This window comes from Bos mutus, chromosome 2 (assembly GCF_027580195.1).
Source record: "Bos mutus isolate GX-2022 chromosome 2, NWIPB_WYAK_1.1, whole genome shotgun sequence".
In the NCBI taxonomy this organism is placed as follows: Eukaryota; Metazoa; Chordata; class Mammalia; order Artiodactyla; family Bovidae; genus Bos; species Bos mutus.
The window spans coordinates 56,514,887-56,542,864 of record NC_091618.1 but is presented as its reverse complement, the minus strand read 5'-3'; the positions used below and the strand labels follow the sequence as shown (position 1 = coordinate 56,542,864).

General features: G+C 40.0%; 2 long non-coding RNA genes across 2 annotated transcripts in view; both read right to left on the bottom strand.

The window, feature by feature from the left end:
- LOC138992060 (uncharacterized) overlaps nucleotides 1–27,978 on the bottom strand; it is a 283,325-nt gene that overhangs the window by 160,128 nt on the left and 95,219 nt on the right. The gene's annotated exons all lie outside the window — the stretch shown is intronic.
- The window catches only part of LOC138990187 (uncharacterized), a 28,973-nt gene continuing 26,694 nt past the window's right edge, over nucleotides 25,700–27,978 (bottom strand). Inside the window, exon 3 of the long non-coding RNA XR_011466297.1 lies at nucleotides 25,700–26,038. This is a non-coding gene — a long non-coding RNA (uncharacterized lncRNA). The remainder of the gene's footprint in view (nucleotides 26,039–27,978) is intronic.

Sequence of the window (27,978 nt, the reverse complement as noted above, 5' to 3'; positions counted from 1 at the left end):
TCACTCTCCTCTTTCACTTTCATCAAGAGGCTCTTTATTTCTTCTTCACTTTCTGCCCTGAGGTGGTGTCATCTGCATATCTGAGGTTATTGATATTTCTCTCAAGCTTGTGCTTCCTCCAGCCCAGTGTTTTCATGACGTACTCTGCATATAAGTTAAATAAGCAGGGTGACAATATACAGCCTTGATGTACTCCTTTTCCTATTTGGAACCAGTCTGCTTCCTGACCTGCATACAGGTTTCTCAAGAGGCAGGTCAGGTGGCCTGGTATTCCCATCTCTTTCAGAATTTTCCACAGCTTATTGTGATCCACACAGTCAAAGGCTTTGGCTAACCCTAACTGAACATTAACTGTACCTAAAATAACCAAGATGACACTGGTCAGATCACTGATGATCAGTTTCAAGAGGACTGTCAGAGCTGACTATGCTGTTTCTAGATGTAGCCCCCTCTCTCTGTAGCCCCCTCCCTGAGTGTGTGTGTCCCAGGACATGTTCATCACCCCTGCTCAAAAAGCAGTCACTCCTTTGATCATTATGTAGTGTCCTTCTTTGTCTCTTTTCATGGCCTTTATTTTAAAGTCTATTTCCTCTGATATGAGTATTGCTACTCCTGCTTTCTTTTGGTCTCCATTTGTGTGAAATATCTTTTTCCAGCCCTTCACTTTCAGTCTGTATGTGTCCCTAGGTTTGAGGTGGGTCTCTTGTAGACAGCATTTATAGGGGTCTTGTTTTTGTATCCATTCAACCAGTCTTTTGGTTGGGGCATTCAAACCATTTACATTTAAGGTAATTATTGATAAGTATGATCCCATTGCCTTTACTTTGTCTTTTTGGGGTTCAGGTTTATAAACCTTTTCTGTGTTTCCTGTCTAGAGATTCTCCTTTAGCATTTGTTGAAGATCTGGTTTGGTGGTGCTGAATTCTCTGAGCTTTTACTTGTCTGTGAAGCTTTTGATTTCTCCTTCATATTTGAATGAAATCTTTGCTGGGTACAGTAATCTCGGTTGTAGGTTTTTCTCTTTCATCACTTTAAGTATGTCCTGCCATTCCCTTCTGGCTTGAAGAGTTTCTATTGAAAGATCAGCTGTTACCCTTATGGGGATCCCCTTGTGAGTTATTTGTTGTTTTTCCCTTGCTTCTTTTAATATTTGTTCTTTGTGTTTGATCTTCATTAATTTGATTAATATGTGTCTTGGGACATTTTGCCTTGGGTTTATCCTGTTTGGGACTCTCTGGGTTTCTTGGACTTGGGTGGCTATTTCCTTCCCCATTTTAGGGAAGTTTTCAATGATTATCTCCTCAAGTATTTTCTCATGGCCTTTCTTTTTGTCTTCTTCTTCTTTGACTCTTATGATTCGAATGTTGGGGTGTTTAATATTGTCCCAGAGGTCTCTGAGGTTGTCATTTCTTTTAATTCTTTTTTATTTTTTTCCTCTCTGCTTCATTTATTTCCACCATTCTATCTTCCACCTCACTTATCCTATCTTCTGCCTCAGTTATAGACAACAGACAACAGAAATACAAAGGATCATAAGAGACTACTATCAGCAACTATATGCCAATAAAATGGACACCTTGGAATAAATGGACAAATTCTTAGGAAAGTATAACTTTCCAAAACTGAACCAGGAAGAAATAGAAAATCTTCACAGACCCATCACAAGCACAGAAATCAAAATTGTAATCAGAAATCTTCCAACAAACAAAAGCCCAGGACCAGATGGCTTCACAGTTGAATTCTACCAAAACTTTAGAGAAGAGCTAACACGTATCCTACTCAAACTCTTCCAGAAAATTGCAGAGGAAGGTAAACTTCCAAACTCATTCTATGAGGCCACCATCACCCTAATACCAAAACCTGACAAAGACGCCACACAAAAAAGAAAACTACAGGCCAATATCACTGATGAACATAGATACAAAAAGTCTTTAACATAATTCTAGCAAACAGAATCCAACAACATTTTTAAAAGATCATACATCATGACCAAATGGGTTTTATCCCAGGGATGCAAGGATTCTTCAAAATTTGCAAATCAATCAATGTGATACACCACATTAACAAATTGAAAGTAAAAATCATATGATTATATCAATAGATGCAGAGAAAGCCTTTGACAAAATTCAACATTCATTTATGATAAAAAAAAAAAAAAAAGCTTCCAGAAAGCAGGCATAGAAGGAACATGCCTCAACATAATAAAAGCCATATATGATAAACCTACAGCAAACACTATTCTCAATGGTGAAAAACTGAAAGCAGTTCCCCAAAAGTCAGAAACAAGCCAAGGATGCCCACTCTCACCACTACTATTCAACATAGTTTTGGAAGTTTTAGCCACAGCAATCAGAGAAAAAATAAAATAAAAGGAATCCAGATTGGAAAAGAAGTAAAACTCTCACTGTTTGCAGATGACATGATCCTCTACATAGAAAACCCTAAAGACTCCACCAGAAAATTACTAGAGCTAATCAATGAATATAGTAAAGTTGCAGGGTATAAAATTAACACACAGAAATCCCTTGCATTCCTATACACTAACAATGAGAAAACAGAAAGAGAAATTAAGGAAACAATTACATTCACCATTGCAATGAAAAGAATAAAATAAAGAAACAAAAGACCTATATATAAAAACTATAAAACACTGATGAAAGAAATCAAAGATGACACAAATAGATGGAGAAATATATCATGTTCATGGATCAGAAGAATCAATATAGTGAAAATGAGTTTATTACCCAAAGCAATCTACAGATTCAATGCAATCCCTATCAAAGTACCAACGGTATTTTTCAGAGAACTAGAACAAATAATTTCACAATTTGTATGGAAATACAAAAATCCTTGAATAGCAAAAGTAATCTTGAGAAAGAAGAATGGAACTGGAGGAATCAACCTGCCTGACTTCAGGTTCTACTACAAAGCCACAGTTATCAAGACAGTATGGCACAAAGACAGAAATATAGATCAATGGAACAAAATAGAAAGCCCAGAGATAAATCCACACACCTATGGACACCTTTTTCCATGATCCAGAAGATGTTGGCAATTTGATCTCTGGTTCCTCTGCCTTTTCTAAAACCAGCTTGAACATCTGGAAGTTCATGGTTCACATATTGCTGAAGCCTGGCTTGGAGAATTTTGAGCATTACTTTACTAGCGTGTGAGATGAGTGCAATTGTGAGGTAGTTTGACCATTCTTTGGCATTGCCTTTCTTTGGGATTGGAATGAAAATTGACCTTTTTCAGTCCTGTGGCCACTGCTGAGTTTTCCAAATTTGCTGGCATATTGAGTGCAGCACTTTCACAGCATCATCTTTCAGGATTTGGAATAGCTCAACTGGAATTCCATCACCTCCACTAGCTTTGTTCGTAGTGATGCTTACTAAGACCCACTTGACTTCACATTCCAGGATGTCTGGCTCTAGGTCAGTGATCACACCATCGTGATTATCTGGGTCATGAAGATCTTTTTTGTACAGTTCTTCTGTGTATTCTTGCCATCCCTTCTTAATATCTTCTGCTTCTGTTAGGTCCATACCATTTCTGTCCTTTATCGAGCCCATCCTTGCATGAAATGTTCCTCTGCTATCTCTGATTTTCTTGAAGAGATCCCTAGTCTTTCCCATTCTGTTGTTTTCCTCTATTTCTTTGCACTGATCACTGAAGAAGGCTTTCTTATCTCTTCTTGCTATTCTTTGGAACCCTGCATTCAGATGTTTATATCTTTCCTTTTCTCCTTTGCTTTTCACTTCTCTTCTTTTCACAGCTATTTGTAAGGCCTCCCCAGACAGCCATTTTGCTTTTTTGCATTTCTTTTCCATGGGAATGGTCTTGATCCCTGTCTCGTGTACAATGTCATGAATCTCATTCCATAGTTCATCAGGCACTCTATCTATCAGATCTAGGCCCTTAAATCTATTTCTCACTTCCACTGTATAATCATAAGGGATTTGATTTAGGTCATACCTGAATGGTCTAGTGGTTTTCCCTACTTTCTTCAATTTCAGTCTGAATTTGGCAATAAGGAGTTCATGGTCTGAGCCACAGTCAGCTCCTGGTCTTGTTTTTGCTGACTGTATAGAGCTTCTCCATCTTTGGCTGCAAAGAATATGATCAATCTGATTTCAGTGTTGACCATCTGGTGATGTCCATGTGTAGAGTCTTCTCTTGTGTTGTTGGAAGAGGGTGTTTGCTATGACCAGTGCATTTTCTTGGTAAAACTCTATTAGTCTTTGCCCTGCTTCATTTTGTATTCCAAGGCCAAATTTGTCTGTTACTCCAGGTGTTTCTTGACTTCCTACTTTTGTATTCCAGTCCTCTATAATGAAAAGGACATCTTTTTTGGGTGTTAGTTCTAAAAGGTCTTGTAGGTCTTCATAGAACCGTTCAACTTCAGCTTCTTCAGCATTACGGTTGGGGCATAGACTTGGATTACTGTGATATTGAATGGTTTGCCTTGGAAATGAACTGGATCATGGAAAAAGCAAGAGAGTTCCAGAAAAACATCTATTTCTGCTTTACTGACTATGCCAATGCCTTTGACTGTGTGGATCACAATAAACTGTGGAAAATCTGAAAGAGATGGGAATACCAGAACACCTGATCTGCCTCTTGAGAAATGTGTGTGCAGGTCAGGAAGCAACAGTTAGAACTGGACATGGAACAACAGACTGGTTCCAAATAGGAAAAGGAGTTCGTCAAGGCTGTATATTGTCACCCTGTTTATTTAACTTATATGCAGAGTACATCATGAGAAATGCTGGACTGGGAGAAACACAAGCTGGAATCAAGATTGCCGGGAGAAATACCAATAACCTCAGATATGCAGATGGCACTGCCTTTATGGCAGAAAGTGAAGAGGAACTAAAAAGCCTCTTGATAAAAGTGAAAGTGGAGAGTGAAAAAGTTGGCTTAAAGCTTAACATTCAGAAAACGAAGATCATGGCATCCGGTCCCACCATTTCATGGGAAATAGATGGGGAAACAGTGGAAACGGTGTCAGACTTTATTTTTCTGGGCTCCAAAATCACTACAGATGGTGACTGCAGCCATGAAATTAAAAGATGCTTACTCCTTGGAAGGCAAGTTATGACTAACCTAGATAGCATATTCAAAAGCAGAGACATTACTTTGCCAACAAAGCTTCGTCTAGTCCAGGCTATGGTTTTTCCTGTGGTCATGTATGGATGTGAGAGTTGGACTGTGAAGAAGGCTGAGCACCGAAGAATTGATGCTTTTGAACTGTGGTGTTGGAGAAGACTCTTGAGAGTCCCTTGGACTGCAAGGAGATCCAACCAGTCCATTCTGAAGATCAGCCCTAGGATTTCTGTGGAAGGAATGATGCTAAAGCTGAAACTCCAGTACTTTGGCCACTTCATGCAAAGAGTTGACTCATTGGAAAAAACTGTTTTGCTGGGAGGGATTGTGGGCAGGAGGAGAAGGGGATGACAGAGGATGAGACAGCTGGATGGCATCACTGACTCGATGGACGTGGGTCTGAGAGAACTCCGGGAGTTGGTGATGGACAGGGAGGCCTGGCATGCTGCGATTCATGGGGTCGCAAAGAGTTGGACACAACTGAGTGACTGATCTGATCTGATCTGATCTGATGGACACCTTATGTTTGACAAAGGAGGCAAGAATATACAAAGAAAAGACAATCTCTTTAATAAGTGGTGCTGGGAAACCTGGTCAACCACTTGTAAAAGAATGAAACTAGAACACTTTCTAACAGCATACACAAAAATAAACTTAAAATGGATTAAAGATCTAAATGTAAGACCAGAAACTATAAAACTCCTAGAGGAAAACATAGGCAAAACACTCTCTGACATAAATCACAGCAGAATCCTCTATGACCCACCTCCCAGAGTAATGGAAATAAAAGCAAAAATAAACAAATGGGACCTATTTAAACTTAAAAGCTTTTGCACAACAAAGGAAACTATGCTGCTGCTGCTAAGTCGCTTCAGTCGTGTCCGACTCTGTGTGACCCCATAGACGGCAGCCCACCAGGCTCCCCAGTCCCTGGGATTCTCCAGGCAAGAACACTGGAGTAGGTTGCCATTTCCTTCTCCAATGCATGAAAGTGAAAAGTGAAAGCGAAGTCGCTCAGTCTTGTCCGACTCTTAGCAACCCCATGGACTGCAGCCCACCAGGCTCCTCTGTCCATGGAATTTTCCAGGCAAGAATACTGGAGTGGGGTGCCATTGCCTTCTCTGAAAGGAAACCATAAGCAAGGTGTAAAGACAGCCTTCAGAATGGGAGAAAATAATAGCAAATGAAGCAACTGACAAAGAATTCATCTCAAAAATATACAAGCTGTGGTACATATACACAATGGAGTATTACTCAGGCATTAAAAAGAATACATTTGAATCAGTTCTAATGAGGTGGATGAAACTGGAGCCTATTATACAGAATGAAGTAAGCCAGAAAGAGAAACACCAATACAGTATACTAACGCATATATATGGAATTTAGAAAGATGGTAACAATAACCCTGTATACGAGACAGCAAAAGAGACACTGATGGACTCTTTTGGACTCTGTGGGAGAGGGAGAGGGTGGGATGATTTGGGAGAATGGCATTGAAATATGTATAATATCATATATGAAATGAGTTGCCAGTCCAGGTTGGATGCACAATACTGGATGCTTGGGGCTGGTGCACTGGGACGACCCAGAGGGATGGTATGGGGAGGGAGGAGGGAGGAGGGTTCAGGATGGGGAACACATGTATACCTGTGGCAGATTCATTTTTATATATGGCAAAACCAATACAATATTGTAAAGGTAAAATAAAATTAAAAAAAATAAATTAACAAGTGATTCCTGCAGCTCAATTCCAAAAAAAATAAGCAACCAAATCAAAAAATGAGCCAAAGAACTAAACAGACATTTCTCCAAAGAAGATATACAGATGGCTAACAAACACATGAAAAGATGCTCAACATCACTCATTATCAGAAAAATGCAAATCAAAACCACAATGAGGTACCATTTCACGCCAGTCAGAATGGCTGCTATCCAAAAGTCTACAAGCAATAAATGCTGGAGACAGTGCGGAGAAAAAGGAACCCTCTTACACTGTTGGTGGGAATGCAAACTAGTACAGCCACTATGGAGAACAGTGTGGAGATTCCTTAAGAAACTGCAAATAGAACTGCCATATGACCCAGCAATCCCACTGCTGGGCATACACACTGAGGAAATTAGAATTGAAAAAGACATGTGTCCTCGGTGTTCATCGCAGCAGTGTTTACAATAGCCAGGACATGGAAGCAACCTAGATGTCCGTTGGCAGACGAGTGGATAAGAAAGCTGTGGTACACATACACAATGGAATATTACTCAGCTATTAAAAAGAATGCATTTGAATCAGTTCTAATGAGGTGGATGAAACTGGAGCCTATTATACAGAGCGAAGTAAGTCAGAAAGGAAAACACCAATACAGTATATTAATGTGTACATATAGAATTTAGAAAGATGGTAATGATGACCCTATATGCGAGACAGCAAAAGAGACACAGATGTAAAGAACAGACTTTTGGACTCTATGGGAGAAGGTGAGGGTGGAATGATTTGAGAGAATAGCATTGAAACATGTATATTACCATATGTGAAATATATTGCCAGTCCAGGTTTGATGAATGAGACAGGGTGCTCAGGGCTGGTGCACTGGGATGACACTGAGGGATGGGATGGGGAGGGAGGTAAAAGGGAGGTTCAGGATGGGGAACACATGTACACCCATGGCTGATTCATGTGAATGTATGGCAAAAACCACCACAATATTGTAAAGTAATTAGCCTCCAATTAAAATAAATAAAAAGAAAAGAAATAAAGAAGGCGCTCTAGTTTATTTAAAAAAAAAAAAAAAACAGAAAAAAAAGCAGTCACTCCACATTACCCCCGCCCTCCAGCCCCGGATAACAGCTAATGGGCCATCTCTATAGATTTTCTGTTTTTGGATATCTTACACAAATGAAACCATACAACATGTGTCCTTTTGTGTCTGCATTCTTTCACTTGTAGTGTTTTTGAGGATAATCCATGTTGTATCCATATTTGTTCTGAAGCAATAGGAAGTCAAACGGAGCCTAGTCTGGTCAATTTGGCTGGGTACAGCAACCCACTCCAGTATTTTTTCCTGGAGAATCTCTTGGACAGAGGAGCCTAGCAGGCTAGAGTCCATAGAGTCACAAAGAGTCAGACATAACTGAAGCCACTTAGCATGCCCACACACATGCACACATGCACATACTGTTGGAAAAGGTTTAAGTGTACGCAAAGTAAATTAGATTAATTTTTCTATGTATCTCATGTTTTATATTTATGTGCTTGAATATTTAGATTCTATACACACACACACACACAATTAAAAAAAAAAACCTCATACCAAATAAACACCACCATACATTTTTACCTATACTCAGAATGTAAGTATTGCTTCATTACTGCCAAGACTTTTATAATATTCTCTTTTGGGGGCATAGGAGTGTAACCAGGAAAGGCTAACTTGGACTCAGTAACAGGAGTTGGCTTAAAAGGATGTTATGCTGAAGATGTTATACTGAAACTGTGACATCCCCATAATGAATAATATGAGATACTATACCTGGAATTCAGATCTTAGGTGACTATAAGGCAAAGTATTTAAGTTAGGGTTTTGTGACCTCTCTCTGTAACATCCTTCCTTTCAATTGTCTACTTGCCTAGTTCTCCCATGAAAGTGAAATACCTAGTTTTTAAAATAAATTTACTTTAAAATATTTATGACTTAGTAAGTTTAGAAACTAATGAAGACATGCTTGTTTAATTCTATAAAATTATTTAACTTTTGATCAATAAGTAAAGAGGGATGTTAACAAAAGGATCCTTTGTTGTCCTTTCAAATCATACCGCATGGACCAGTGTGTTTCTAAAACTTTTTTGTGTCTAAGAATCACTGGGATATTTGTTTTAAAATATAAAATTCTGAACCCCTGAGATTCTGATTAAATCTGTGTGACGAGAAGAAATCTCCATTTTTGATTACTGGTTGTCCTCAGACTTTAGTGTACATTATTAGACTCACTCTGAGGGCTTGTTAAATCTCAGATTTCTGGACCTCAGTACTAGAGTTTAGGATTCATAGGTCTGGAGTGAGGCCTGAGAATTTATCTGACAAGATCCCAGGTAATGCTGATGCTGCTGGCTGGGGACTATGTTTTGAGAACCTCTGTCAGGTGATTCTAATATAACCGTGACCACATTTGGAGCCATATTGATAAACTAATCACAGTTCTACAAATCAAGCTAAGCTTGTATGGCTGCCTGTGATAAAAGAGCTTGGCTTTCACAGTGGTGGAATAAAATGAAGCTTTGTCCTTAGCTGTGGAAGCATCAATAATTTTCACAAACAATTTAAATAGGATACTATTTTAATCTAAAATATCAGTTAAGGACATAATATCAATGCATAAAAGACAACATTTTCTTTTGACTTTCAGGTATACATATCAAAATTTGTAAATTATTGTTGTTGTTTAGTCGCTAAGTTGTGTCCATCTCTTTGCAACCCCATGGACTATAGTCCAGCAGGATCCTCTGTCCACTCAATTTCCCAGACAAGAATACTGGAGTGGGCTGCCATTTCCTTCTCCAGGGTATCTTCCCAACCCAGGAATTGAACCTGTGTCTCCTGCATTGGCAGGTGGATTTTTTACCACTGAGCCATCAGGGAAGCCCAAATTATTGTTACAGACTTCATTTAAAATAATTTATTAAAAAAAACCTGACACACTTAAGAAAATCATCATTTAATGGGTTGGGGTTTCGACAGAAAACTGATTCATGGGTACAGCCTACTGGATGATTCTGAGATTGCAAAGGAAAAAAAATTGTCATGGGAGTTTTAATGCTTAATATGCTTCCCTGTTGATTCAGATGGTAAAGAATCTGCCTGCAATGCGGGAGACCTGGGTTCAATCCCTGGGTTGGGAAGATCCCCTGGAGAACGGCATGGCAATCCACTCCAGTATTCTTGCCTGGAGAATCCCCACGGATAGAGGAGCCTGGCAGGCTATAATCCATGGTGTCGCAAAGGGTTCGACATGACTGAGCGACTAAGCATAGTACGGCATGTTTCTTTTATTTGTTAATTTTTCCATGTTTCTTAATAAGCATGGTATAATGGACACATGATAAACTTTGGAGGTTCAGGATCTTTCTTTGCTTTGTGACTTTTCTTGCTATACAACCTTGGGCAAGTTACTCAAGCTTCAGATTACTATACTGGTATAATGGAATAACACAATAATTACTACCCAGCAACTATTATGAGAATTTGGGAATAAAACACTTAAGTTTCCAGCATAATATTGAACTTATAAAGAATCTATGTCCTTTATACAAACACACCAATAAATGTAGGGAAAAAAAAAAAAACTCATTTTCTGACCTTTTTTCTGTACAAGTTTCCCAAACTTAATTCTGCTCTGAAGCGACATTTACTGGCCTATGTGAGGACTCCATGTTGGTGTTTCTCTGCATTTTAACTCCTGATATTCTGTAGAATATCAGTTGTGATTGCCAGGGGGCACTGTGGCTCAAGTTAAGTGTCCTATCTAGTGTTGCAAACTACAGTGATTTATGAGGCTCTTGTTGCAGAAACAGTAACTTCTATAGTTCTATGCGTTAATGAATTAGGGACAACTGGGCAGTGGAAAAGTCTCATCGTCTTTTGCTGTATTAAAACTTAAGGATTAAGTGAAGCATCTCAGCTAAACACTTTCCTGTAAAAAACTTGTTTAAGTACAAACCATACTCAGTGCCTTCGGTCAATCAATTCCCACTGTTCACTTTGGGAAACACATTTATAAACTGGTCTTTACCTAAGATAAACAAAGGAAAATGAGATGACATTAATGTCAAGGCCAAATTGTGGTGTTTCTGGACATGCTTAGGAATTCACATCATGAGATTCTCAAATCTCCTTGTGATTCATGGAGTTCTCCTGGTGGTATCAAGTGGGCTTGGAAATGGGTGTTTTCAGCCCCCTCTTCCTGGTCAAGCGACCCAGAGCTGCAATTCAGTGATCTCCTGCTGGGCCCGGGAATCTGCATTAAAGCAAGTACTTCAGGAGATTTTGATGAAAGGCTTCCATTTTTAACGCAATGTGAAAAAAAATCCTGCGTTAGGAGCACTGCCCTGAGATCCAACAGGAATTAGTTGTTTTGCTCCCATTTGCTGTAATTATTAATAGAATTGAGCAGTACTGTACATTCAGCGAGAACTCATTGGTTAAGCAGAATATCAGTTATGACTGCCAGGGGGCACTGTGGTTCAAGTTAAGTGTCCTTTCTAGTGTTGCGAACTCCAGCAATTTATGAGCTCTTGCTGCAGTAAAAGACGACTATTGAAAGGTACACTCTTTCTTTCTCCTTATCTACTGCCTCAGCGTTACAGAGCAAGATTGTTTAAGCCAGCTTGGGGTCCAGCACAGAATGTTGCACAAAGAAAGCATTCAATAAATACATGTTGAATGGAATCCTTGTTGTGCTATACTACCAGTTATATCAGTTGGTTACTATAATTGGAGTTTAATTGGGAAATACATTTATTTAGCTTTGCATTCATGACCAAGAAGTTATTCTAAGCCTTGGGTTCTCATCCCATGTAGCTCTAATTCCAGGTAATAGAGGACTGGGCATTTTGGAAAGCTGTGCCCTGCTATGTATTTTCAGAATACAGCTTTGGCTCTGTATCATTCACTTATGGCAGCTTATCAAAAAAATCACATTCTATCTACATTCTTAAGACTAGATTTTGGGTGAGGTTCCTGTGAAGAGGAAATTAATTAGGACTCAATGTTTTGAGTAATTGTATGGAGATTAGACAGATTTTGATTAATGGACAAGTGTTAGAGAATAGCTTTGGTAGAATTTCTTTTTACCTTGTTATTGTTTAGTCACTAAGTCATGTCTGATGCTTTAGCGACCCCATGGACTGCAGCCCGCCAGGCTCCTCTGTCCATGGGATTTCCCTGCAAGAATATTGGAGTGGGTTGCCATTTCCTTCTCCAAGGGATTTTCCCAATCCAGGGATTGAATCCATGTCTCCTGCATTGGCAGGTGGGTTCTTTACCACTTAGCCATGAGGCAAGAGCTCTTTTTTCTTGGGCAATACTTATTAGTGCTCCTAAAGTAATGTGGACTGACTTAACACAAGTTGCATGATAATTATCCATTATGCCTTATCAGTAAATATGTATTGCTTCACTCTTCATGGCTCTGTAAAATCTGTAGGTCATGGATGACAGTGACTTGTCTTCCAGAGTCACAGTAATACAGAATTATTAACTTTTATTTTTCTTTCCCAAGTCAAGAATCTGTAAGAGTGATGCCACTCTGATAAACTCCAACTTGGGCTTCCCAAGAACCCATTTGGAAAAATACTAACCTACAAAAATTAAGAATGAATAAAGAAAGCAGTCTGGTGAAAAAAAGGATGGTTTTAATCTATTTTAAAAAAGACTTTGATGAAGTCTTTCACCATATTCTATTTGCTATGATTTTTAAACCACGTACACTTATTACCTACTTTATATTATTATTAATAAAGAAATATAATTACAGAGATATTATTTATACAGTGTTTGCTTTTAGGAGTAAATACTCAGAATTATGCAATCACAGAAGTAGAAATTTCTTTATTTTGAGCCTAATATGAGAACTAGGTATTATGCTATTCTAGGTTCTTCCTATGCCATCTAGTGGGAGATTCAAATGGTTTTATCTGAGTTTTGTGTAGATTACTTATCATCAATTTTTCCAGCTTTTCATTTGTAGCAAATCGACTACATTATACCTAGTAAATGGTGCATGTCAAAGTATAGGTTGAAAACAGATAAAACAAAGTGTAAGCCTTGCCTTATGTTACAAATAACTTTATGACCGGGTACGTTCACATTTCCAGCTTACATCACTAATGACACTAATGGGTGACTCTATGATTCAAATATAAGTCATTACTGCCATTTCAATCGTTGATTGATGGTATGATGAAACATCCTGATTTCTTCAGCCAAGAATATCCTAAGGACAGAATTCCTTGATTTAATAGACTATAACACCTTTTCACATGTTATTTCCTGTCCTTCCTCTCCTCTGCCTTTACCCCTTCTCTGAACAATGAAATCTGACTCATCTTTCAAAAGTTCTCTAATAAGCATGTCCTTCGTAAAAACTGCCTTGTGTCATAGTCTGCCTGCATACAACACACAGACACACACACACCCACAGGACTAATTGACCACTCCTTATTGCATCCAGAGTACCTTGTTCTCATGCTTCTACTACCTCTGCTACCTTTCTTGACAATAAGGACTGTGTCTTCTTCAACTTTGGATTGGACACCAAGAATGAATGAATGAATGAACAAAAGTCTTTATACAGTCAATACTACTGCACATTTCTCTCACTTCGCTAGTTATAGAACCACTCATATTTAATTCTCAGGGAATGGACTAGAACCAAAGAATTACATAGTGTGTATGAAAGGAAGAGACAAGGGCAAGAGTGGAAGAATAAGAAATGATGGATCAGCAGAAACAGACTTTCAAAGAATATTTAATGAGCTTCCCCTTTCTTTACCTTCTTCTTTCACCCTCAATCCCTTTTTTTCCTATGTCAGAGTTGGAGACTTTGCTTAGTTCCACTTATACATGCGTATGGTTGTTGTTGTTCAGTCACTCAGTCATGTCTAACTCTTTGCAACCTCATGGACTGAAGCATGCCAGGCTTCCCATTCCTTCACCATTTCCCTGAATTCGCCCAAACTCATGTCCACTGAGTCAGTGATGCCTTCCAACCATCTCATCCTCTGTTGTCCCCTTCTCCTCCTGCCTTCAATCTCTCCCAGCATCAAGGTCTTTTCCGGTGAGTTGGCTCTTCACATTAGGTGGCCAGTTAGGAGCTTCAGCTTCAGGATCAGTCCTTCCAATGAATATTCAGGATGGATTTCCTTTAGGATTGACTGGTTTGATCTCCTTGCTGTCCAAGGGGCTCTCAAGAGTCTTCTCTAACACCATAGTTCAAAAACATCAATTCTTCAACACTCAGCCTTCTTTATGGTCCAACTCTCACGTCCATACATGACTACTGGAAAAACCATAGCTTTGACTATACAGACCTTTGTCAGCAAAGTAATCTCTGCTTTTTAATATGCTGTCAAGGTTTGTCATTGCTTTTCTTCCAAGGAGCAAGCTTCTTTTAATTTCATAGCTACAGTCACCATTTGTAGTGATTTTGGAGCCCAAGAAAAAGTCTGTCACTGTTTCCGTTGTTTTCCCACCTATACGTCATGAATTGATGGGACTGAATGCCATGATCTTTGTTTTTTGAATGTTGAGTTTTAAGCCAGCTTTTTCACTCTCCTCTTTCACTTTCATCAAGAGGCTCTTTAGTTCCTTCACTTTCTGCCATAAGGGTGATGTCCTTTGCATATCTGAGGTTATTGATATTTCTCCAAGCAATCTTGATGCCAGCTTGTGCTTCATACAGCCCAGCATTTTGCATGATGTACTCTGCATATAAGTTTAAAAAAGGAGAGTGACAATATACAGCCCTGACATACTCCTTTCCCAATTTTGAACCAGTCCATTGTTCCATGTGGGGTTCTGCCTGTTGCTTCTTGACCTACATACAGGTTTCCCAAGAGACTGGTACAGTAGTTTGGTATTCCCATCTCTTGAAGAATTTTCCACAGTTTGTTGCTACCCACACAGTCAAAGGCTTTAGCATAGTCCATGAAACAGAAGTAGATGTTTTTCTGGAATTCTCTTGCTTTGTCTATGATCCAATAGATGTTGGCAATTTGATCTCTGGCTCCTCTGCTTTTTGTAAATCCAGCCTGTACATCTTTAAGTTCTCAGTTCATGTACTGTAGAAGCCTGGCTTGGAAAATTTTAAGCATTACTTTGTTAGCATGTGAGATGAGTGCAATTGTACAGTAGCTTGAACATTCTTTGGCACTGCCTTTCTTTGGGATTGGAATGAAAACACCTTCTCCAGTCCTGGGGTCACTGCTGGGTTTTCCAAATTTGCTGGTATATTGACAGCAGCACTTTCACAGCAGCATCTTTTAGGATTTGAAATAGCTCAACTGGAATTCCATCACCTCCACTAGCTTTGTTCTTAGGGCTTCCTAAGGCCCACTTGACTTTGCATTCCAAAATGTCTGGCTCTAGGTGAGTGATCACACTATTGTGGTTATCTGGGTCATTAAGATCTTTCGTGTATATTTCTTCTGTGTATTCTTGCCACCTCTTCTTAATATCTTCTATTTCTGATAGGTCCATACCATTTATGTCCTTTATTGTACCCATCTTTGCATGAAATGTTCCCTTGGTATCTCTAATTTTCTTGAAGAGATATCTAGTCTTTCCCATTATATTGTTTTTCTCTATTTCTTTGCATTGTTTATTTAGGATTTATGGGTGGTTCAGTACAGTTCAGTCACAGAGATCAAATTGCCAACATCCGCTGGATCATCTACTTTTGAATATGCTATCTAGGTTGGTCATAACTTTCCTTCCAAGGAGAAAATGTCTTTTAATTTCATTGCTGCTGATGATCAATAAAGACTCAAGTGCTAATAGTGACAGGAAAAAAAACTACAGGACTCCTCCTAAAACATAATATGTATTCACATGCAAAGTTTGTTTTTTTAGGACCAGTTCCAGGTATCTGACCTTTCTAGGGGTTCTCTTTTACTGTCCCCTGGTAGATACAGGGGTCCTCCAATGACCATGTTCCAAATGAAATAGCGACCCTCTTGGGGCCTGACAGAGCAGCTTTGTCTCCAAGCCCTACAGCATTACTAGTCTAATCCTGTTAGAGAATCACTGTTCCATCTGCATCAGGTATCCTTGATTGGACTTCAAACACCCTAAGGTTAACGACCATATCTAATGCTTCCCTCTTGAGCTCGTAGAACAGTGAAGCAAAGGTCTTAAAAGTAAAACCCAAATATATAATCTCTTTGATTAACTGAAAAATAAATGACCAACTATCATATATTTCCCCTCTTTCTTTCACATCTCTCTTTCGTTCATACTATCTCTCTTCCCTGTTTCCTGTCCCTCTTTCACAGAGCATTATTTTTCAAAGATCCTAGTTACTCAGTTCTATCAGAGGCACCATGGGAAGTTAAGCCCATTGCAAAAGGTAAATAGACAGAATCCTGCCCTGAGATACCGTGACTCTGAATAGACTCACATTTAGAAGACACAAGGAAAGGAAGCAATAAACATAAATCCTGCCAGAGCTGTTATGGTCATAAAGTGTGTTGTAATCATACTCCAAGTCAAGGTCAGCCCAGAACTAACAGAAACCTTATGATTAGCACCATCACCTTATTTCCCAACTGCAGACATGAAAGACACAATCCTTCTCTATCTGTCCTCCACCCTAATAAGAGTGAGAAAAGTAAGTCAAACCCATTTGAGGTTAAAATTGCCATTTTTCATGTTTACCAGCTTCATTTTATTAAGTTGTCAGTTGTCCAGGCTGAAAAATGTGTAGGTCAAGTTTTCCTTTTAGTGTCATTATGTGAAATACATGCAGGGTCTTTAGAGTATGGTGAAGCCACAGGTGACAAATAACATGGTCAAGGGCCACAGCTGGATTGTTCAGGGCAGACTGAGCTGACTAGGAGAACTGTAAGCAGAGGAGGGTTTTGAGAGTTATGGTCTCCATCTCAAAAGAATGGAATATCTTTTCTTTTTTTCAGTGAGTTCAAGCTGCTAACATTACAGTCCTTGGTTTCTCTCTGCTGGCATACCCACCATCCAATCCATCCATATATCTAGCTGGTTTCAGAGACAATTCTTTCAAAATGTATCTAGTAGCTCCACTTTATAGTACTCCAATGCCACCAACCAAGTCTAAGTCACCATTAGTCCCATTAAGACTACCTAACTGGTCTCCCTGTTCTACCTGTACTGCCACCCCTACTGTTTTCAAGCTATTCTCCATATGGCAGCCAGTGTGACCTTAGCAAAGCATGAGTCCTGTGACTTGCATTGTTTAAGGTAACAGTAGCTATGATAATAAGGAAGCCCCCAAATCTGAGTAACATGAATTTTATTTCTTGCTCACCTAGTAGTCCCATATAAGAGTGCCTTGACAGTGCCACGAGGGGACAGGGCAAAGCCCAGTTATCATCAATAAGTGAAGTTAACATTCCCAGGTGGCGGGCTTCCCTGGTGGCTCAGTGAAAAATAATCCACCTGTCAATTGAGGGGACATGGGTCCCATCCCTGGTCCAGGAAGATCCCACATGCCGCAGAGCAACAAAGCCCTGTGCCACAACTACTGAGCCTGTGCTCCAGAGGCTGGGAATCACAACTACTGAGCCCATGTGCTGCAGCTACTGAGGCCCACAGGCCCTAGAGCCCATGCTCCCAAAGAGAAATTACCACAGTGAGAAGCCCATGCCACCACAACTAGAAAATAGCCCCCACTCAATGCAACTAGAGAAAAGTCCATCAAGCAACAAAGACCCAGCACAGCCAAAAATAAATAAATACAAGTATTTAAGGAAATAAATGATTAATAATTAATTAATAATAAATAAATAAATCCCCAAGTGGCTCAGTGGTAAAGAATCCACCTGCCAATGCAGGAGACACTAGTTTGATCCCTGGGTTGAGAAGATCCCCTCGAGAAGGAAATGGCAACCCACTGCAGTATTCTTGGCCTGGAAAATCCCATGGACAGAGGAGCCTGGCAGGCTACAGTACATGGGGTCGCAAAAGAGTCAGACAGAAGTTAGGGACTTAACAAAAACAAGCTGGTAGAAGGGAGAAGAGAGAGTGAAGCAGGCACATCTGCTCCTTTGATACTTTTGGAGTATCTAAGGAGTGACTCATAAATCACTCCTGCTCCCATTCCAATGACAAGAATTCATCCCTGGCCTCTCTTGATGCAGAGAAATGCTCTGGCTGGGCACAACTCCATAGTTCTTCAGTAGGCAGCTGCCATCTGTTAAAATGTAAGGCAGGAATTATTATTCATCTTCTTATAACTGATCTAGAGCTTCCTGTCTAACTAAATGAAATATCCAAAGCCTCTGGATCCTCATGATCTGGCCCTAACTTTCTGGTCTCCCTGCGTTCCAGCCTCACTAGCCTTCATTCTGGTCCTTGCTTATTCCTATCTCAGAAGTTGTTGTTCTCTCTGCTTGGAGTATTCCTTCACTAGATCTTCATAAAACAGATTGCCTCTCATCATTTAAGCAGATATGAACTGGGATCCAGGAATCTACACTTTAACAAGCACCCTAGGTGACCCTGATGCAGCTGGCCAATGGCACATGCTCTGAGAAGCACTGGCACAGTGGTTAAGAGTACAGATTCCTAGATCAGTTTGAACCTGAGTTCAAACACTGCTGAGATTACCAATCTATTACTTTGGGCAATTCACTAACCTTCTCTAGTTGAGAATGGCAGCATCAAGGGATGGAAGTGGTGCTAGGGGAAGTGAAACAAGTTGATTAAAGAGACTGAAAGCTCTAGATGCGGTTAAGAGATGAATGTGTCTCATAGAAAATGTGTGTTCAAGGAACACTAATGTTAAAGACAGAGATGGAGCTGTAGGGAAAAGGCGGTGAAGGATAAACTTCAAATAGCTTGTCTACTAGTAGACAGGAGCCATTTTTTTATCTGTAGGCACCACCTGCACATATGCTCCTTCTTGCTGGTACATATACTTACCACCTGCTTCCCCAACAGAGTCCCTTTGTCTGGAAGGGACTTTGAAGCAATCCACATCCCTACATTATAAACTGACTTCTGACCTAGTTCGAGTGTAATTAAAATTCCATGCAGGTGAAGTGGATCCCAGTCTTGTGGAAGCTAAAGTTCATATTACTTGGTTGATCCTTTTTAAGAAAAAAAGACAAAATTACGAATAGAAAATTAGGTACAAAATTGAATATTTATTGGATAAGAAAAGGGTTCTTGACAAATTACAGGAGCCTTGGAAGTCCAGATCCCCCTTTTCTGACTTCTCTAGGCAATTTACCAGAAATGCTTAAATAGAAATGCAACCTGACTTCTCTCTCCACTTAGAACATTCTCAACCCTTAATGCTCAGAGACCCAAGCAAGAAAGGGTCCCCAAGCTTTGGTTTCAATTTCTTCATAGTAAATCTACCTTTCTGTCTAAGCATTTCTTCTCTGCTCCAAGGTGGGGAAACTCTAATGCTTAAGCAAAATGAAGAACTTCTACATGTCCTTCTTCCTATAAAATTGCTATGTGCTCTTTCCTTGAAGGTGAAGGACACTAAACACTGACCATCAGGAAAAAAACTCTGCAGAGAGCTGTAACTCTGGCAGGCATGGGCTTGTAGGGCTAGCAGAGGGCTAAGGCCCTGAGCTCTTTCAGGACTCATTGCCACATTCCTAACAATACAGATATGCTCAAGCACCAGCCATACCTTAAAAAAGAATTTGCTTTCTGTGGTTTCTTCCACAGAAAGTGAAAGTGAGTCTGGAGAGTGAGCCCCTCCAGACTCACTCTCTCCTCAGCTCCACCCTGCTCTGTGCCCCAGGAGGCTGACCCTTATATTTACCAGCCCACTTCCCTCCTTCCTAGCTTACTTGTCAGGTTTGGCTGTGGGAGGCACCAGCAGAAGAATGAGGTTGAGTTGTTTCTTCTCCTGGCTCTCTTGCTATGTGTTGGCTGCAAACTCCTTGCAGGCAGTCCTCTTCTTATAGCCACCCTCTACAGGGTCTGAAATAGCTCCATTCCTCAATCTTCAGACCCAATCTTGTGTATGGTAAAGGTCCCCATAACACAAGTCCTGGGGGACTGCACCATCTCTTGTTGGTTTCTGTAAACCCTGCCTACTACACCTTCGTAAACAGCTCCTTTATTAAACTCTTCTCTAATTACCTGGGCTTCTCTGGTGGCTCAGATGGTAAATCTGCCTTCAATGCAGGGAAGATCCCCTGGACAAGGGAAGGGCTACTCACTCCAGTATTCTTGCCTGGAGAATTCCATGGACAGAGGAGCCTGGCAGGCTACAGTCTATGACCCAGTTCAACTATTTGTCTGTTTTCTGTTTGAACCCTGATTGATTTTATATTATAATTAATAAGAAGGAGAAAAGGCTTTCAGAAACTTTTGCTTGGGGGCCCAGAATTGATAATAGGAAAGGAGAAGTAGAAAGTAATGGCTGACACTGAACACACCAGCCAACAGACTGTGACAAAGGATGGTCTTAACAAGCATGTCTGTCTTCCTTTCCTCCTTGCAAAGGTGGGGGTGCTAGAAAAGTAGCCCCCAGGTAGAAGGTCAGAGTGCAACATCAAGGCTGTGAGGACATAAATTAACTGTCCACAAATCACATATTCCTCCAGTCAGAAAGGAATTTTTAAGATAAAGAAACCATTCTATTAGTTGGGTTATTGAATATTCTCTGCTTGAATACTTGTAAAGATGAGAAACCTTATAATTGCTCATTCTATTATGATCCTTGATACTTCTATTTGTTTCACATTTTACTAAATAACTACACTTCCACGGACATTTCTTTTTCTTTTTTTTTAAGTTCTCAAGTATTTAATCGGATTGATTCATAAAGATAAATGTGCTGTATTAGTCATCAGTCATGTCTGACTCTTTGCAACCCTCTGGATTGTAGCCCACAAGGCTCTTCTGTCCATGGGATTTCCCAGGCAAGAATAGTGGAGTGGGTTGCCATTTCCTTCTCCAGGGAATCTTCTCAACCTAGGAATCAGGCCCGTGCACCTGTGTCTCCTGTATTGCAAGCGGATTCTTTACCCACTGAGCCATCAGGGAAGCCCATTCTGTTACAGGGACAGATCTAATTGTTAGACCATTTACATTAAGCAAGATCTGCTTCCCTCTAACTTTCCATGGATCTGTTTGTTGCTCTTGAGCAATACAGAGGCCAAAGTGTGGTCTTTCTTCCATTGGCAGACATACAAATATCTGAGGACAGCTGCCCACCCTAACTCCCTCTGCGGAGGCCCCACTGACACTTTACTTACCACACTGGTGTCTTGAATGACCTCTGGCTCATCAGTACTCCTATGAGAGTACAGTGTCCAAAAATGGACATAACACTCTAGGAAGACTTTTGCTTGACATAACCATACAACACTCAACCAGTTTTTCTCATCAATCCAGCCCTCAAAAAATTTTTTTCTCTTACTTCTGAGACACATTTAAAATTAATCCTTTCTCTTCACACCCATAGCTGCTACTTTATTTAACTATACTAAAATTATCTTCTTCTGTCACATCACTTCCTATTTCAAATGTCCCTTTTATAGCTACCCATGGTTTTCTCCATCAGATTCATTTCTTGATTTTATTGTTACCACCTGACCCCAATCATTATTTTTACTGCTTCCCGATTCTTTTGCTCTCCTTTCTCCTCCACAGCTTTGTTCCCTGTCAGCTCCTCTGAACGTACTACTGATTTCACATTGAACTTTGTTTGAAATGTTCAGCCCATTTTCATCCTTTCTTCTTTTAGAAATCCCCTTATATAACCACCTCATGTTTAAACTTTAAAAGAAACACACACACACAATCCCAATGATCTTTTCTCCTTTAAAGTTCTTGGGCATCCCTTTTTAGTGCCTTGATCTCCTTCTCTGAGTTAACTACAAGTATCAAAGATAAACTGTTAGAATCAAAATCACATCATGGAATGTTTCATAAAAATTCCAAGCCCTTTATAATTATATAAAACCAATAGAACTTTAAGTAATATGGAAATAACACTTGAAATAATATTGACTGACAATCATTTCACTGAAATATGTATTATAATAATTCAAATTACATACAAAGTTCTCATTAGAAGATTTATCACAGGGGAATTACCTACACTTACCTTTACTTCTCACTGTGAGGGAAACCTACAGTTCTGGTCCCTGAGCTTTGATGAAAATCTATTCCATGTCCTTGTTTTAAAGGATGGGATTGAGTTGAATATGCAGTATGGAATATTTGCTATCTATTTCAAATCCTGACAAATGATGCTGTGAAAGTGCTGCACTCAATATGTCAGCAAATTTGGAAAACTCAGCAATGGCCACAGGACTGAAAAAGGTCAGTTTTCATTCCAATCCCAAAGAAAGGCAATGCCAACGAATGTTCAAACTACCACACAATTGCATGCATCTCACATGCTAGTAAAGTAATGCTCAAAATTCTCCAAGCTAGGCTTCAGCAATACGTGAACTGTGAACTTCCAGATGTTCAAGCTGGTTTTACAAAAGGCAGAGAGCTAGAAATCAAATTGCCAACATCCGCTGGATCACTGAAAAAGCAAGAGAGTTCCAGAAAAACATCTATTTCTGCTTTATTGACTATGCCAAAGCCTTTGACTGTGTGGATCACAATAAACTGTGGAAAATTCTGAAAGAGATGGGAATACCAGACCACCTGACCTGCCTCCTGAGAAATCTGTATGCAGGTCAAGAAGCAACAGTTAGAACTGGACATGGAACAACAGACTGTTTCCAAATAGGAAAAGGAGTACGTCAAGGCTGTATATTGATTGTCACCCTGCTTATTTAACTTATATGCAGAGTACATCATGAGAAACACTGGGCTACAGGAAGCACAAGCTGGAATCAAGATTGCCAGGAGATATATCAATAACCTCAGATATGCAGATGACACCACCCTTATGGCAGAAAGTGAAGAAGAACTAAAGGGCCTCTTGATGAAAGTGAAAGAGGAGAGTAAAAAAGTTGGCTTAAAGCTCAACATTCAGAAAACGAAGATCATGGCATCTGGTCCTATCACTTCATGGCAAATAGATGGGGAAACAGTGGAAACAGTGTCAAACTTTATTTTTCTGGGCTCCAAAATCACTGCAGATGGTGATTGCAGCCATGAAATTAAAAGATGCTTCCTCCTTGGAAGGAAAGTTATGACAAACCTAGATAGCATATTGAAAAGCAGAGACATTACTTTGCCAAAAAAGGTCCGTATAGTCAAGGCTATGGTTTTTCCAGTGATCATGTATGGATGTGAGATTTGGGTATAAAGAAAGCTGAGTCCTGAAGAATTGATGCTTTTGAACTGTGGTGTTGGAGAAGACTCTTGAGAGTCCCTTGGACTGCAAGGAGATCCAACCAGTCCATCCTAAAGGAGATCAGTCCTGAGTGTTCATTGGAAGGACTGATATTGAAGCTGAAACGCCAATACTTTGGCCACCTGATGCTAAGAGCTGACTCATTTGAAAAAACCCTGATGCTGGGAAAGATTGAGGGCAGGAGGAGAAGGGGACGACAGAGGATGAGATGATTGGATGAGATCACCAACTCAATGGACATGGGTTTGGGTGGACTCCAGGAGTTGGTGATGGACAGGGAGCCCTGGCATGCTGTGGTTCATGGGTCGCAAAGAGTCGGATACGACTGAGTGACTGAACTGAACTGATACCTGCGCAGACCTCTGGACAGAAACCAAGTCAAAAAATTTGATTATAGACACAAAGCTGATATACAATATTGCAGTATTTGTCTACTGCAATTCCTGCAGTTATGTTTAAACATTTTTATTGAAGGAGCTCAAAGTCCTCCACAGATATTATCTTTAGAATCCTCATAAGATTTTCTTTAAACAGATATCAGAAGGGATTATATTGCCTCTTTCTTGAAGAATAGTCTTTTAAGTGGAGGCAGCAAGGTCTTATCCCTGGATTTATTCCTCCTGACAGACTGATGGCTTGCCTTAGGTCAAGGTCATACATTAAGGTACCAGAGTGACAAGAAAAGAATGCTAGTTTAATGATCCACCCATGAGATCTGGCTGACTTCCATGTGTACAAAGTCAGCCCTAAGACACTGCAGAGTGCCATGTTGGCTAAAGCTCTGTCTACAAAACTCACTAAGTTTTCTATTAAAACATTTCTGGAAGATAAATCAAAATATACAAGTAATATGTGAACATGCTAGTCACAGAGTTATGACCCCTCAGGCCCTGTCCTTCCTTGTCACCATAATAGAAGACTAGGTTGGCCAGCACACCATCATGGATTTGCTCCCTGTCCCAGTCTACCAGTCAGTTTTTAACCCCAGACCCTGGCCTCATTCCTGGCATTTCTAACACCAAATAGTTGGCCTGTTGCTGCCCTTCTCCTGAAATTAAAATAAAAAGTCAGTAAGTTCGCACATTGGTAGTCCCCTTTAATCCCACAAAGCAGTGGGGTTTGGAAATAGTCATACTAGTCAGTGACTTAACTCAGAAGCAAGATTGTCCACCTACCCTAATATCGCTGTGGGAAGGTAAAGATACCTCTAAGATCTTCTCCCAAGGGTTTCTCCATATTTCTCAAGGTCACAGGTGCCTGAGGAGGGGCCCTTTTCTCTTCTGAGTCACCTGACTGGAACTTCTTCTGTTTCATATTTTTACCAGTGTTTTAGTGCCTTGAAGCTGTCTTCCTCTTCTCCCTGCCTGCTGTTTCCCTACATATTTCCTAGAAATATCCTGTCTTCCTTGATCCTTCTTCTCTCTCTCCTCTAGACTTCTGAATGTGTTCCCTCATCTTACAATCCCATTAACCTTGGACTTAGCCTTTCTTTGGACTACCAATGTTTGCCCAGAATGGATCTGAATTTGCTTTTCTCTTATTAGGACTTGCTCACTGAAAGCTAACCTTCTCCATAGATACTGTGGCCACCATTCCCATTTCCCTCAAGTTCCTGTTCCTTTGCTACCAATCACCTCTTTCTTCTGATTTACTTCCTGTTTTGCCTTGCTCCCCAAATGCCCTGCAGCAAATGCCATAAATGGGAATTCTACTCCCTGCTGGTGGCCAGAACTGACATTGTCTTCTTTTTTATTTATTTACTTTTTAGTTAATTTTCTGCTGTGCAGCAAAGTGATTTAGCCATACATATATATACATTTTTTTTTTACATTCTTTTCCATTGTGATTCATCACAGGACACTGAATAGAGTTCCCTGTGCTATACTGTAGGATCTTGTTGCCTCTCCATTCCATACATAATAGTTTACATCTGCTAACCCTAAACTCCCACTCCATCCCTTCCCTACCCCTCTTACACTTGGAAACCACAAGTCTGTTCTCTAGGTATGTGTGTTTCTGTTTGGTACATAGGTTCATTTGTGTCATATTTTAGATTTCACATATAAGTGATGTTGTTGTTCAGTCGCTGTCACCTCTGACTCTTTGTGACCCCAAGAACCATAGTATGCCAGGCTTCCCTGTCCTTCACTACCTCCCTTAGTTTGCTCAAATTCATGTCCACTAAGTTGGTGATACTATCTAACCATCTCATCCTCTGCCACCCTCTTCTCCTTTTGCCTTCAATCTTTCCCAGCATCAGGGTCTTTTCCAATGAGTGGGCTCTTTGCATTAGGTGGCCAAAGTATTGGAGTTTCAGCTTCAGCATATTCAGGGTTGATTTCCTTTCAGAGTGACTGGTTTGATCTTCTTGCAGTCCAAGGGACTCTCAAGAGTCTTGAGCATCAATTTTTCAATACTCAGCCTTCTTTATTTGGATGGTCTGACTCTTACATCCATACATGACTACTGGAAAAACCATAGCTTTGACTATACAGATTTTTCTTGGCAAAGTGATGCCTTTGCTTTTTAATTTGCTGTCTAGGTTTGTCATAGCTTTCCTTCCATGGAGCAAGCACCATTTAATTTCATGGCTTCACTCACCATCCACAGTGACTTTGCAGCCCAGGAAAATAAAATCTGATATTGCTTCAACTTTTTCCTTTTCTATTTGCCATGAAGTGACAGGACCAGATGTCATGATATTTCTTAGTTTTTTGAATGTTGAGTTTTAAGCCAGCTTTTTCACTTTCCTCTTTCACCCTCATCAAGAAGGTCTTTAGTTCCTATTCACTTTCTGCCATTAGAGTGTCATTGGCATATCTGAAGTTGTTGATATTTCTCCCAGCAGTCTTGATTCCAGCTGGTGATTCATCCAGCCCAGCATTCCACATGATGTACTCTGCATATAAGTTAAATAAGTAGGGTAACAATATACAGCCTTGTCGTACTGCTTTCCTAATTTTGAATCAGTCAGTTCTGGTGGTCAAGTGCTAATACATATTTAAACACAGACACGGAAATCTCTCCAAGAACTTCCCTAGGACCTACCTTCCTCACTGGCAGTTCCCAAATAGGGAGAGTCTAAAGGAAGATGTGAGACCAGGCTGGGGAGAGGATGCTTAAAGAAAAATCAGAGCCAGATTAAGAGGGAAGACTCAAAATGGACAAGAAAATGCAGGAGAGACTGTCAATCCATATAGACTAAAAAGACCAGAGAATGCAGAAAGGGTGGTACCCACCACAGTGCTTGGCACTTAGAGACATTTCATTAAGGACCATGGAAGGAAGGAAGGGAAGACAGAGTTTCCTAATACAAGCTTCCTGAGTTGCTGGAAGAGGTGTCAGGAATAGAGTGAGATGTTGTGACTAACAGGAAAATAGGCCAAATCCAGAATCCTAACAGAAAAGGATATTAGTACTGCAACTAAACTGCCTGGATTTGGGATTCTTTGTCTCCCCTGAACTCAGATATTTCCTACTGGAGAATTGTTTCTTTACTGGGAAAAAATTTTGTAAAACATATAGCTGGTAAAGGACTTTTACACAGGATATACAAAGAACACTTACAGCTTAATAAGGCAAACAGCCAAATTTAAAAATGGAAAAAGAAATGGGCAGATTTCATACCAAAAACATATTCAAATAGAAAATAAGAACACCTAAACAATGCTCAACATCTAAAAAAATAGTCATTAGAGAAATTAATGCAATTAAAACCAGAAGATACCATTTACACATGCATCAGAATGCCCAAGTTTTAAAGACAAATAACATCTCAGGTGTTGGGTGTATGGATTTTCCCTGTGCAATTCTTTCAAGTTTTTTTTTAATATGTCTGAATATTTTTCATAATAAAAGCTGAGAAAAAAATGCTTCTTTAGATATCTTATCTCTTGCCTTGTAATGGCCTCTAAAACTCTTTCTCTATCTGCTTGGATTCCTGACCTCCAGCCCACTCTGAATATGACTGGCCTGACTGTCTTAGATCTGACATTCACCTGATCCTCCTGATCAGATGGCTTTCTTGATTTGATGAGTCACACCTGAACTAGCTAAGGCTTCTTAATGCACAAGGTCACTGAATAGGCAGGGCCAACTGAAGGCATTAGATAAGTTCTGTATTTAAGTATCTTCACATAATTTCTTGCTCAGATCCTGCCTAACTCAGACACATACTTTTGTTACAGATTGAATTGTGTCTCCTCCAAAATTCATGTACTATAGTCTAAACATTCAGTACCTGTGACATTATTTGGAGATAGGGGTTTACAGAAATAATCATGCTTAAGGGAAGCCCTAATTCAATATGACTCATGTCCTTACAACGATTTGAAATTTGGACACAGGGATACACACAGAGGAAAGACAGTGTAAAGGGACATAGGGAGAAGATAGACATCTATAAGCCAAGGAACACTTGAGGCTATCTAAAGATGGAAGAGAGGCTGGGAACAGATGCTTTCCTAGCACCTTTGAGGATGTATGGTCCTTGATTTTGGATTCTAGCCTTGAGATCTACGAGACAAATTTCTGTTATTCTAAGACATCCGGTTTGTAGATATTTTGTTACGGCAGTCTTAGGAAACTAGTACAGCCTATAGGCTCTCTTCCCCTTTTCCTAGTCACCAAGGACCCTTGTATGGTGCCTCATCTAGAAACTTGCAGTCATGGGCAGTGTCTCAAGTGCCTACCCAACAAAACTCTGATTTCCAAAGTGCCTGCACCTCAGTGAGTTAGCAGGAAGAACTAAGATCTGATCAACTAAAATCAAGCCAAAGAGTGCTGACTGACACCATTGTGATGTGTCACAAAGGGGTTGGCTCAGATGCTTATTAATTC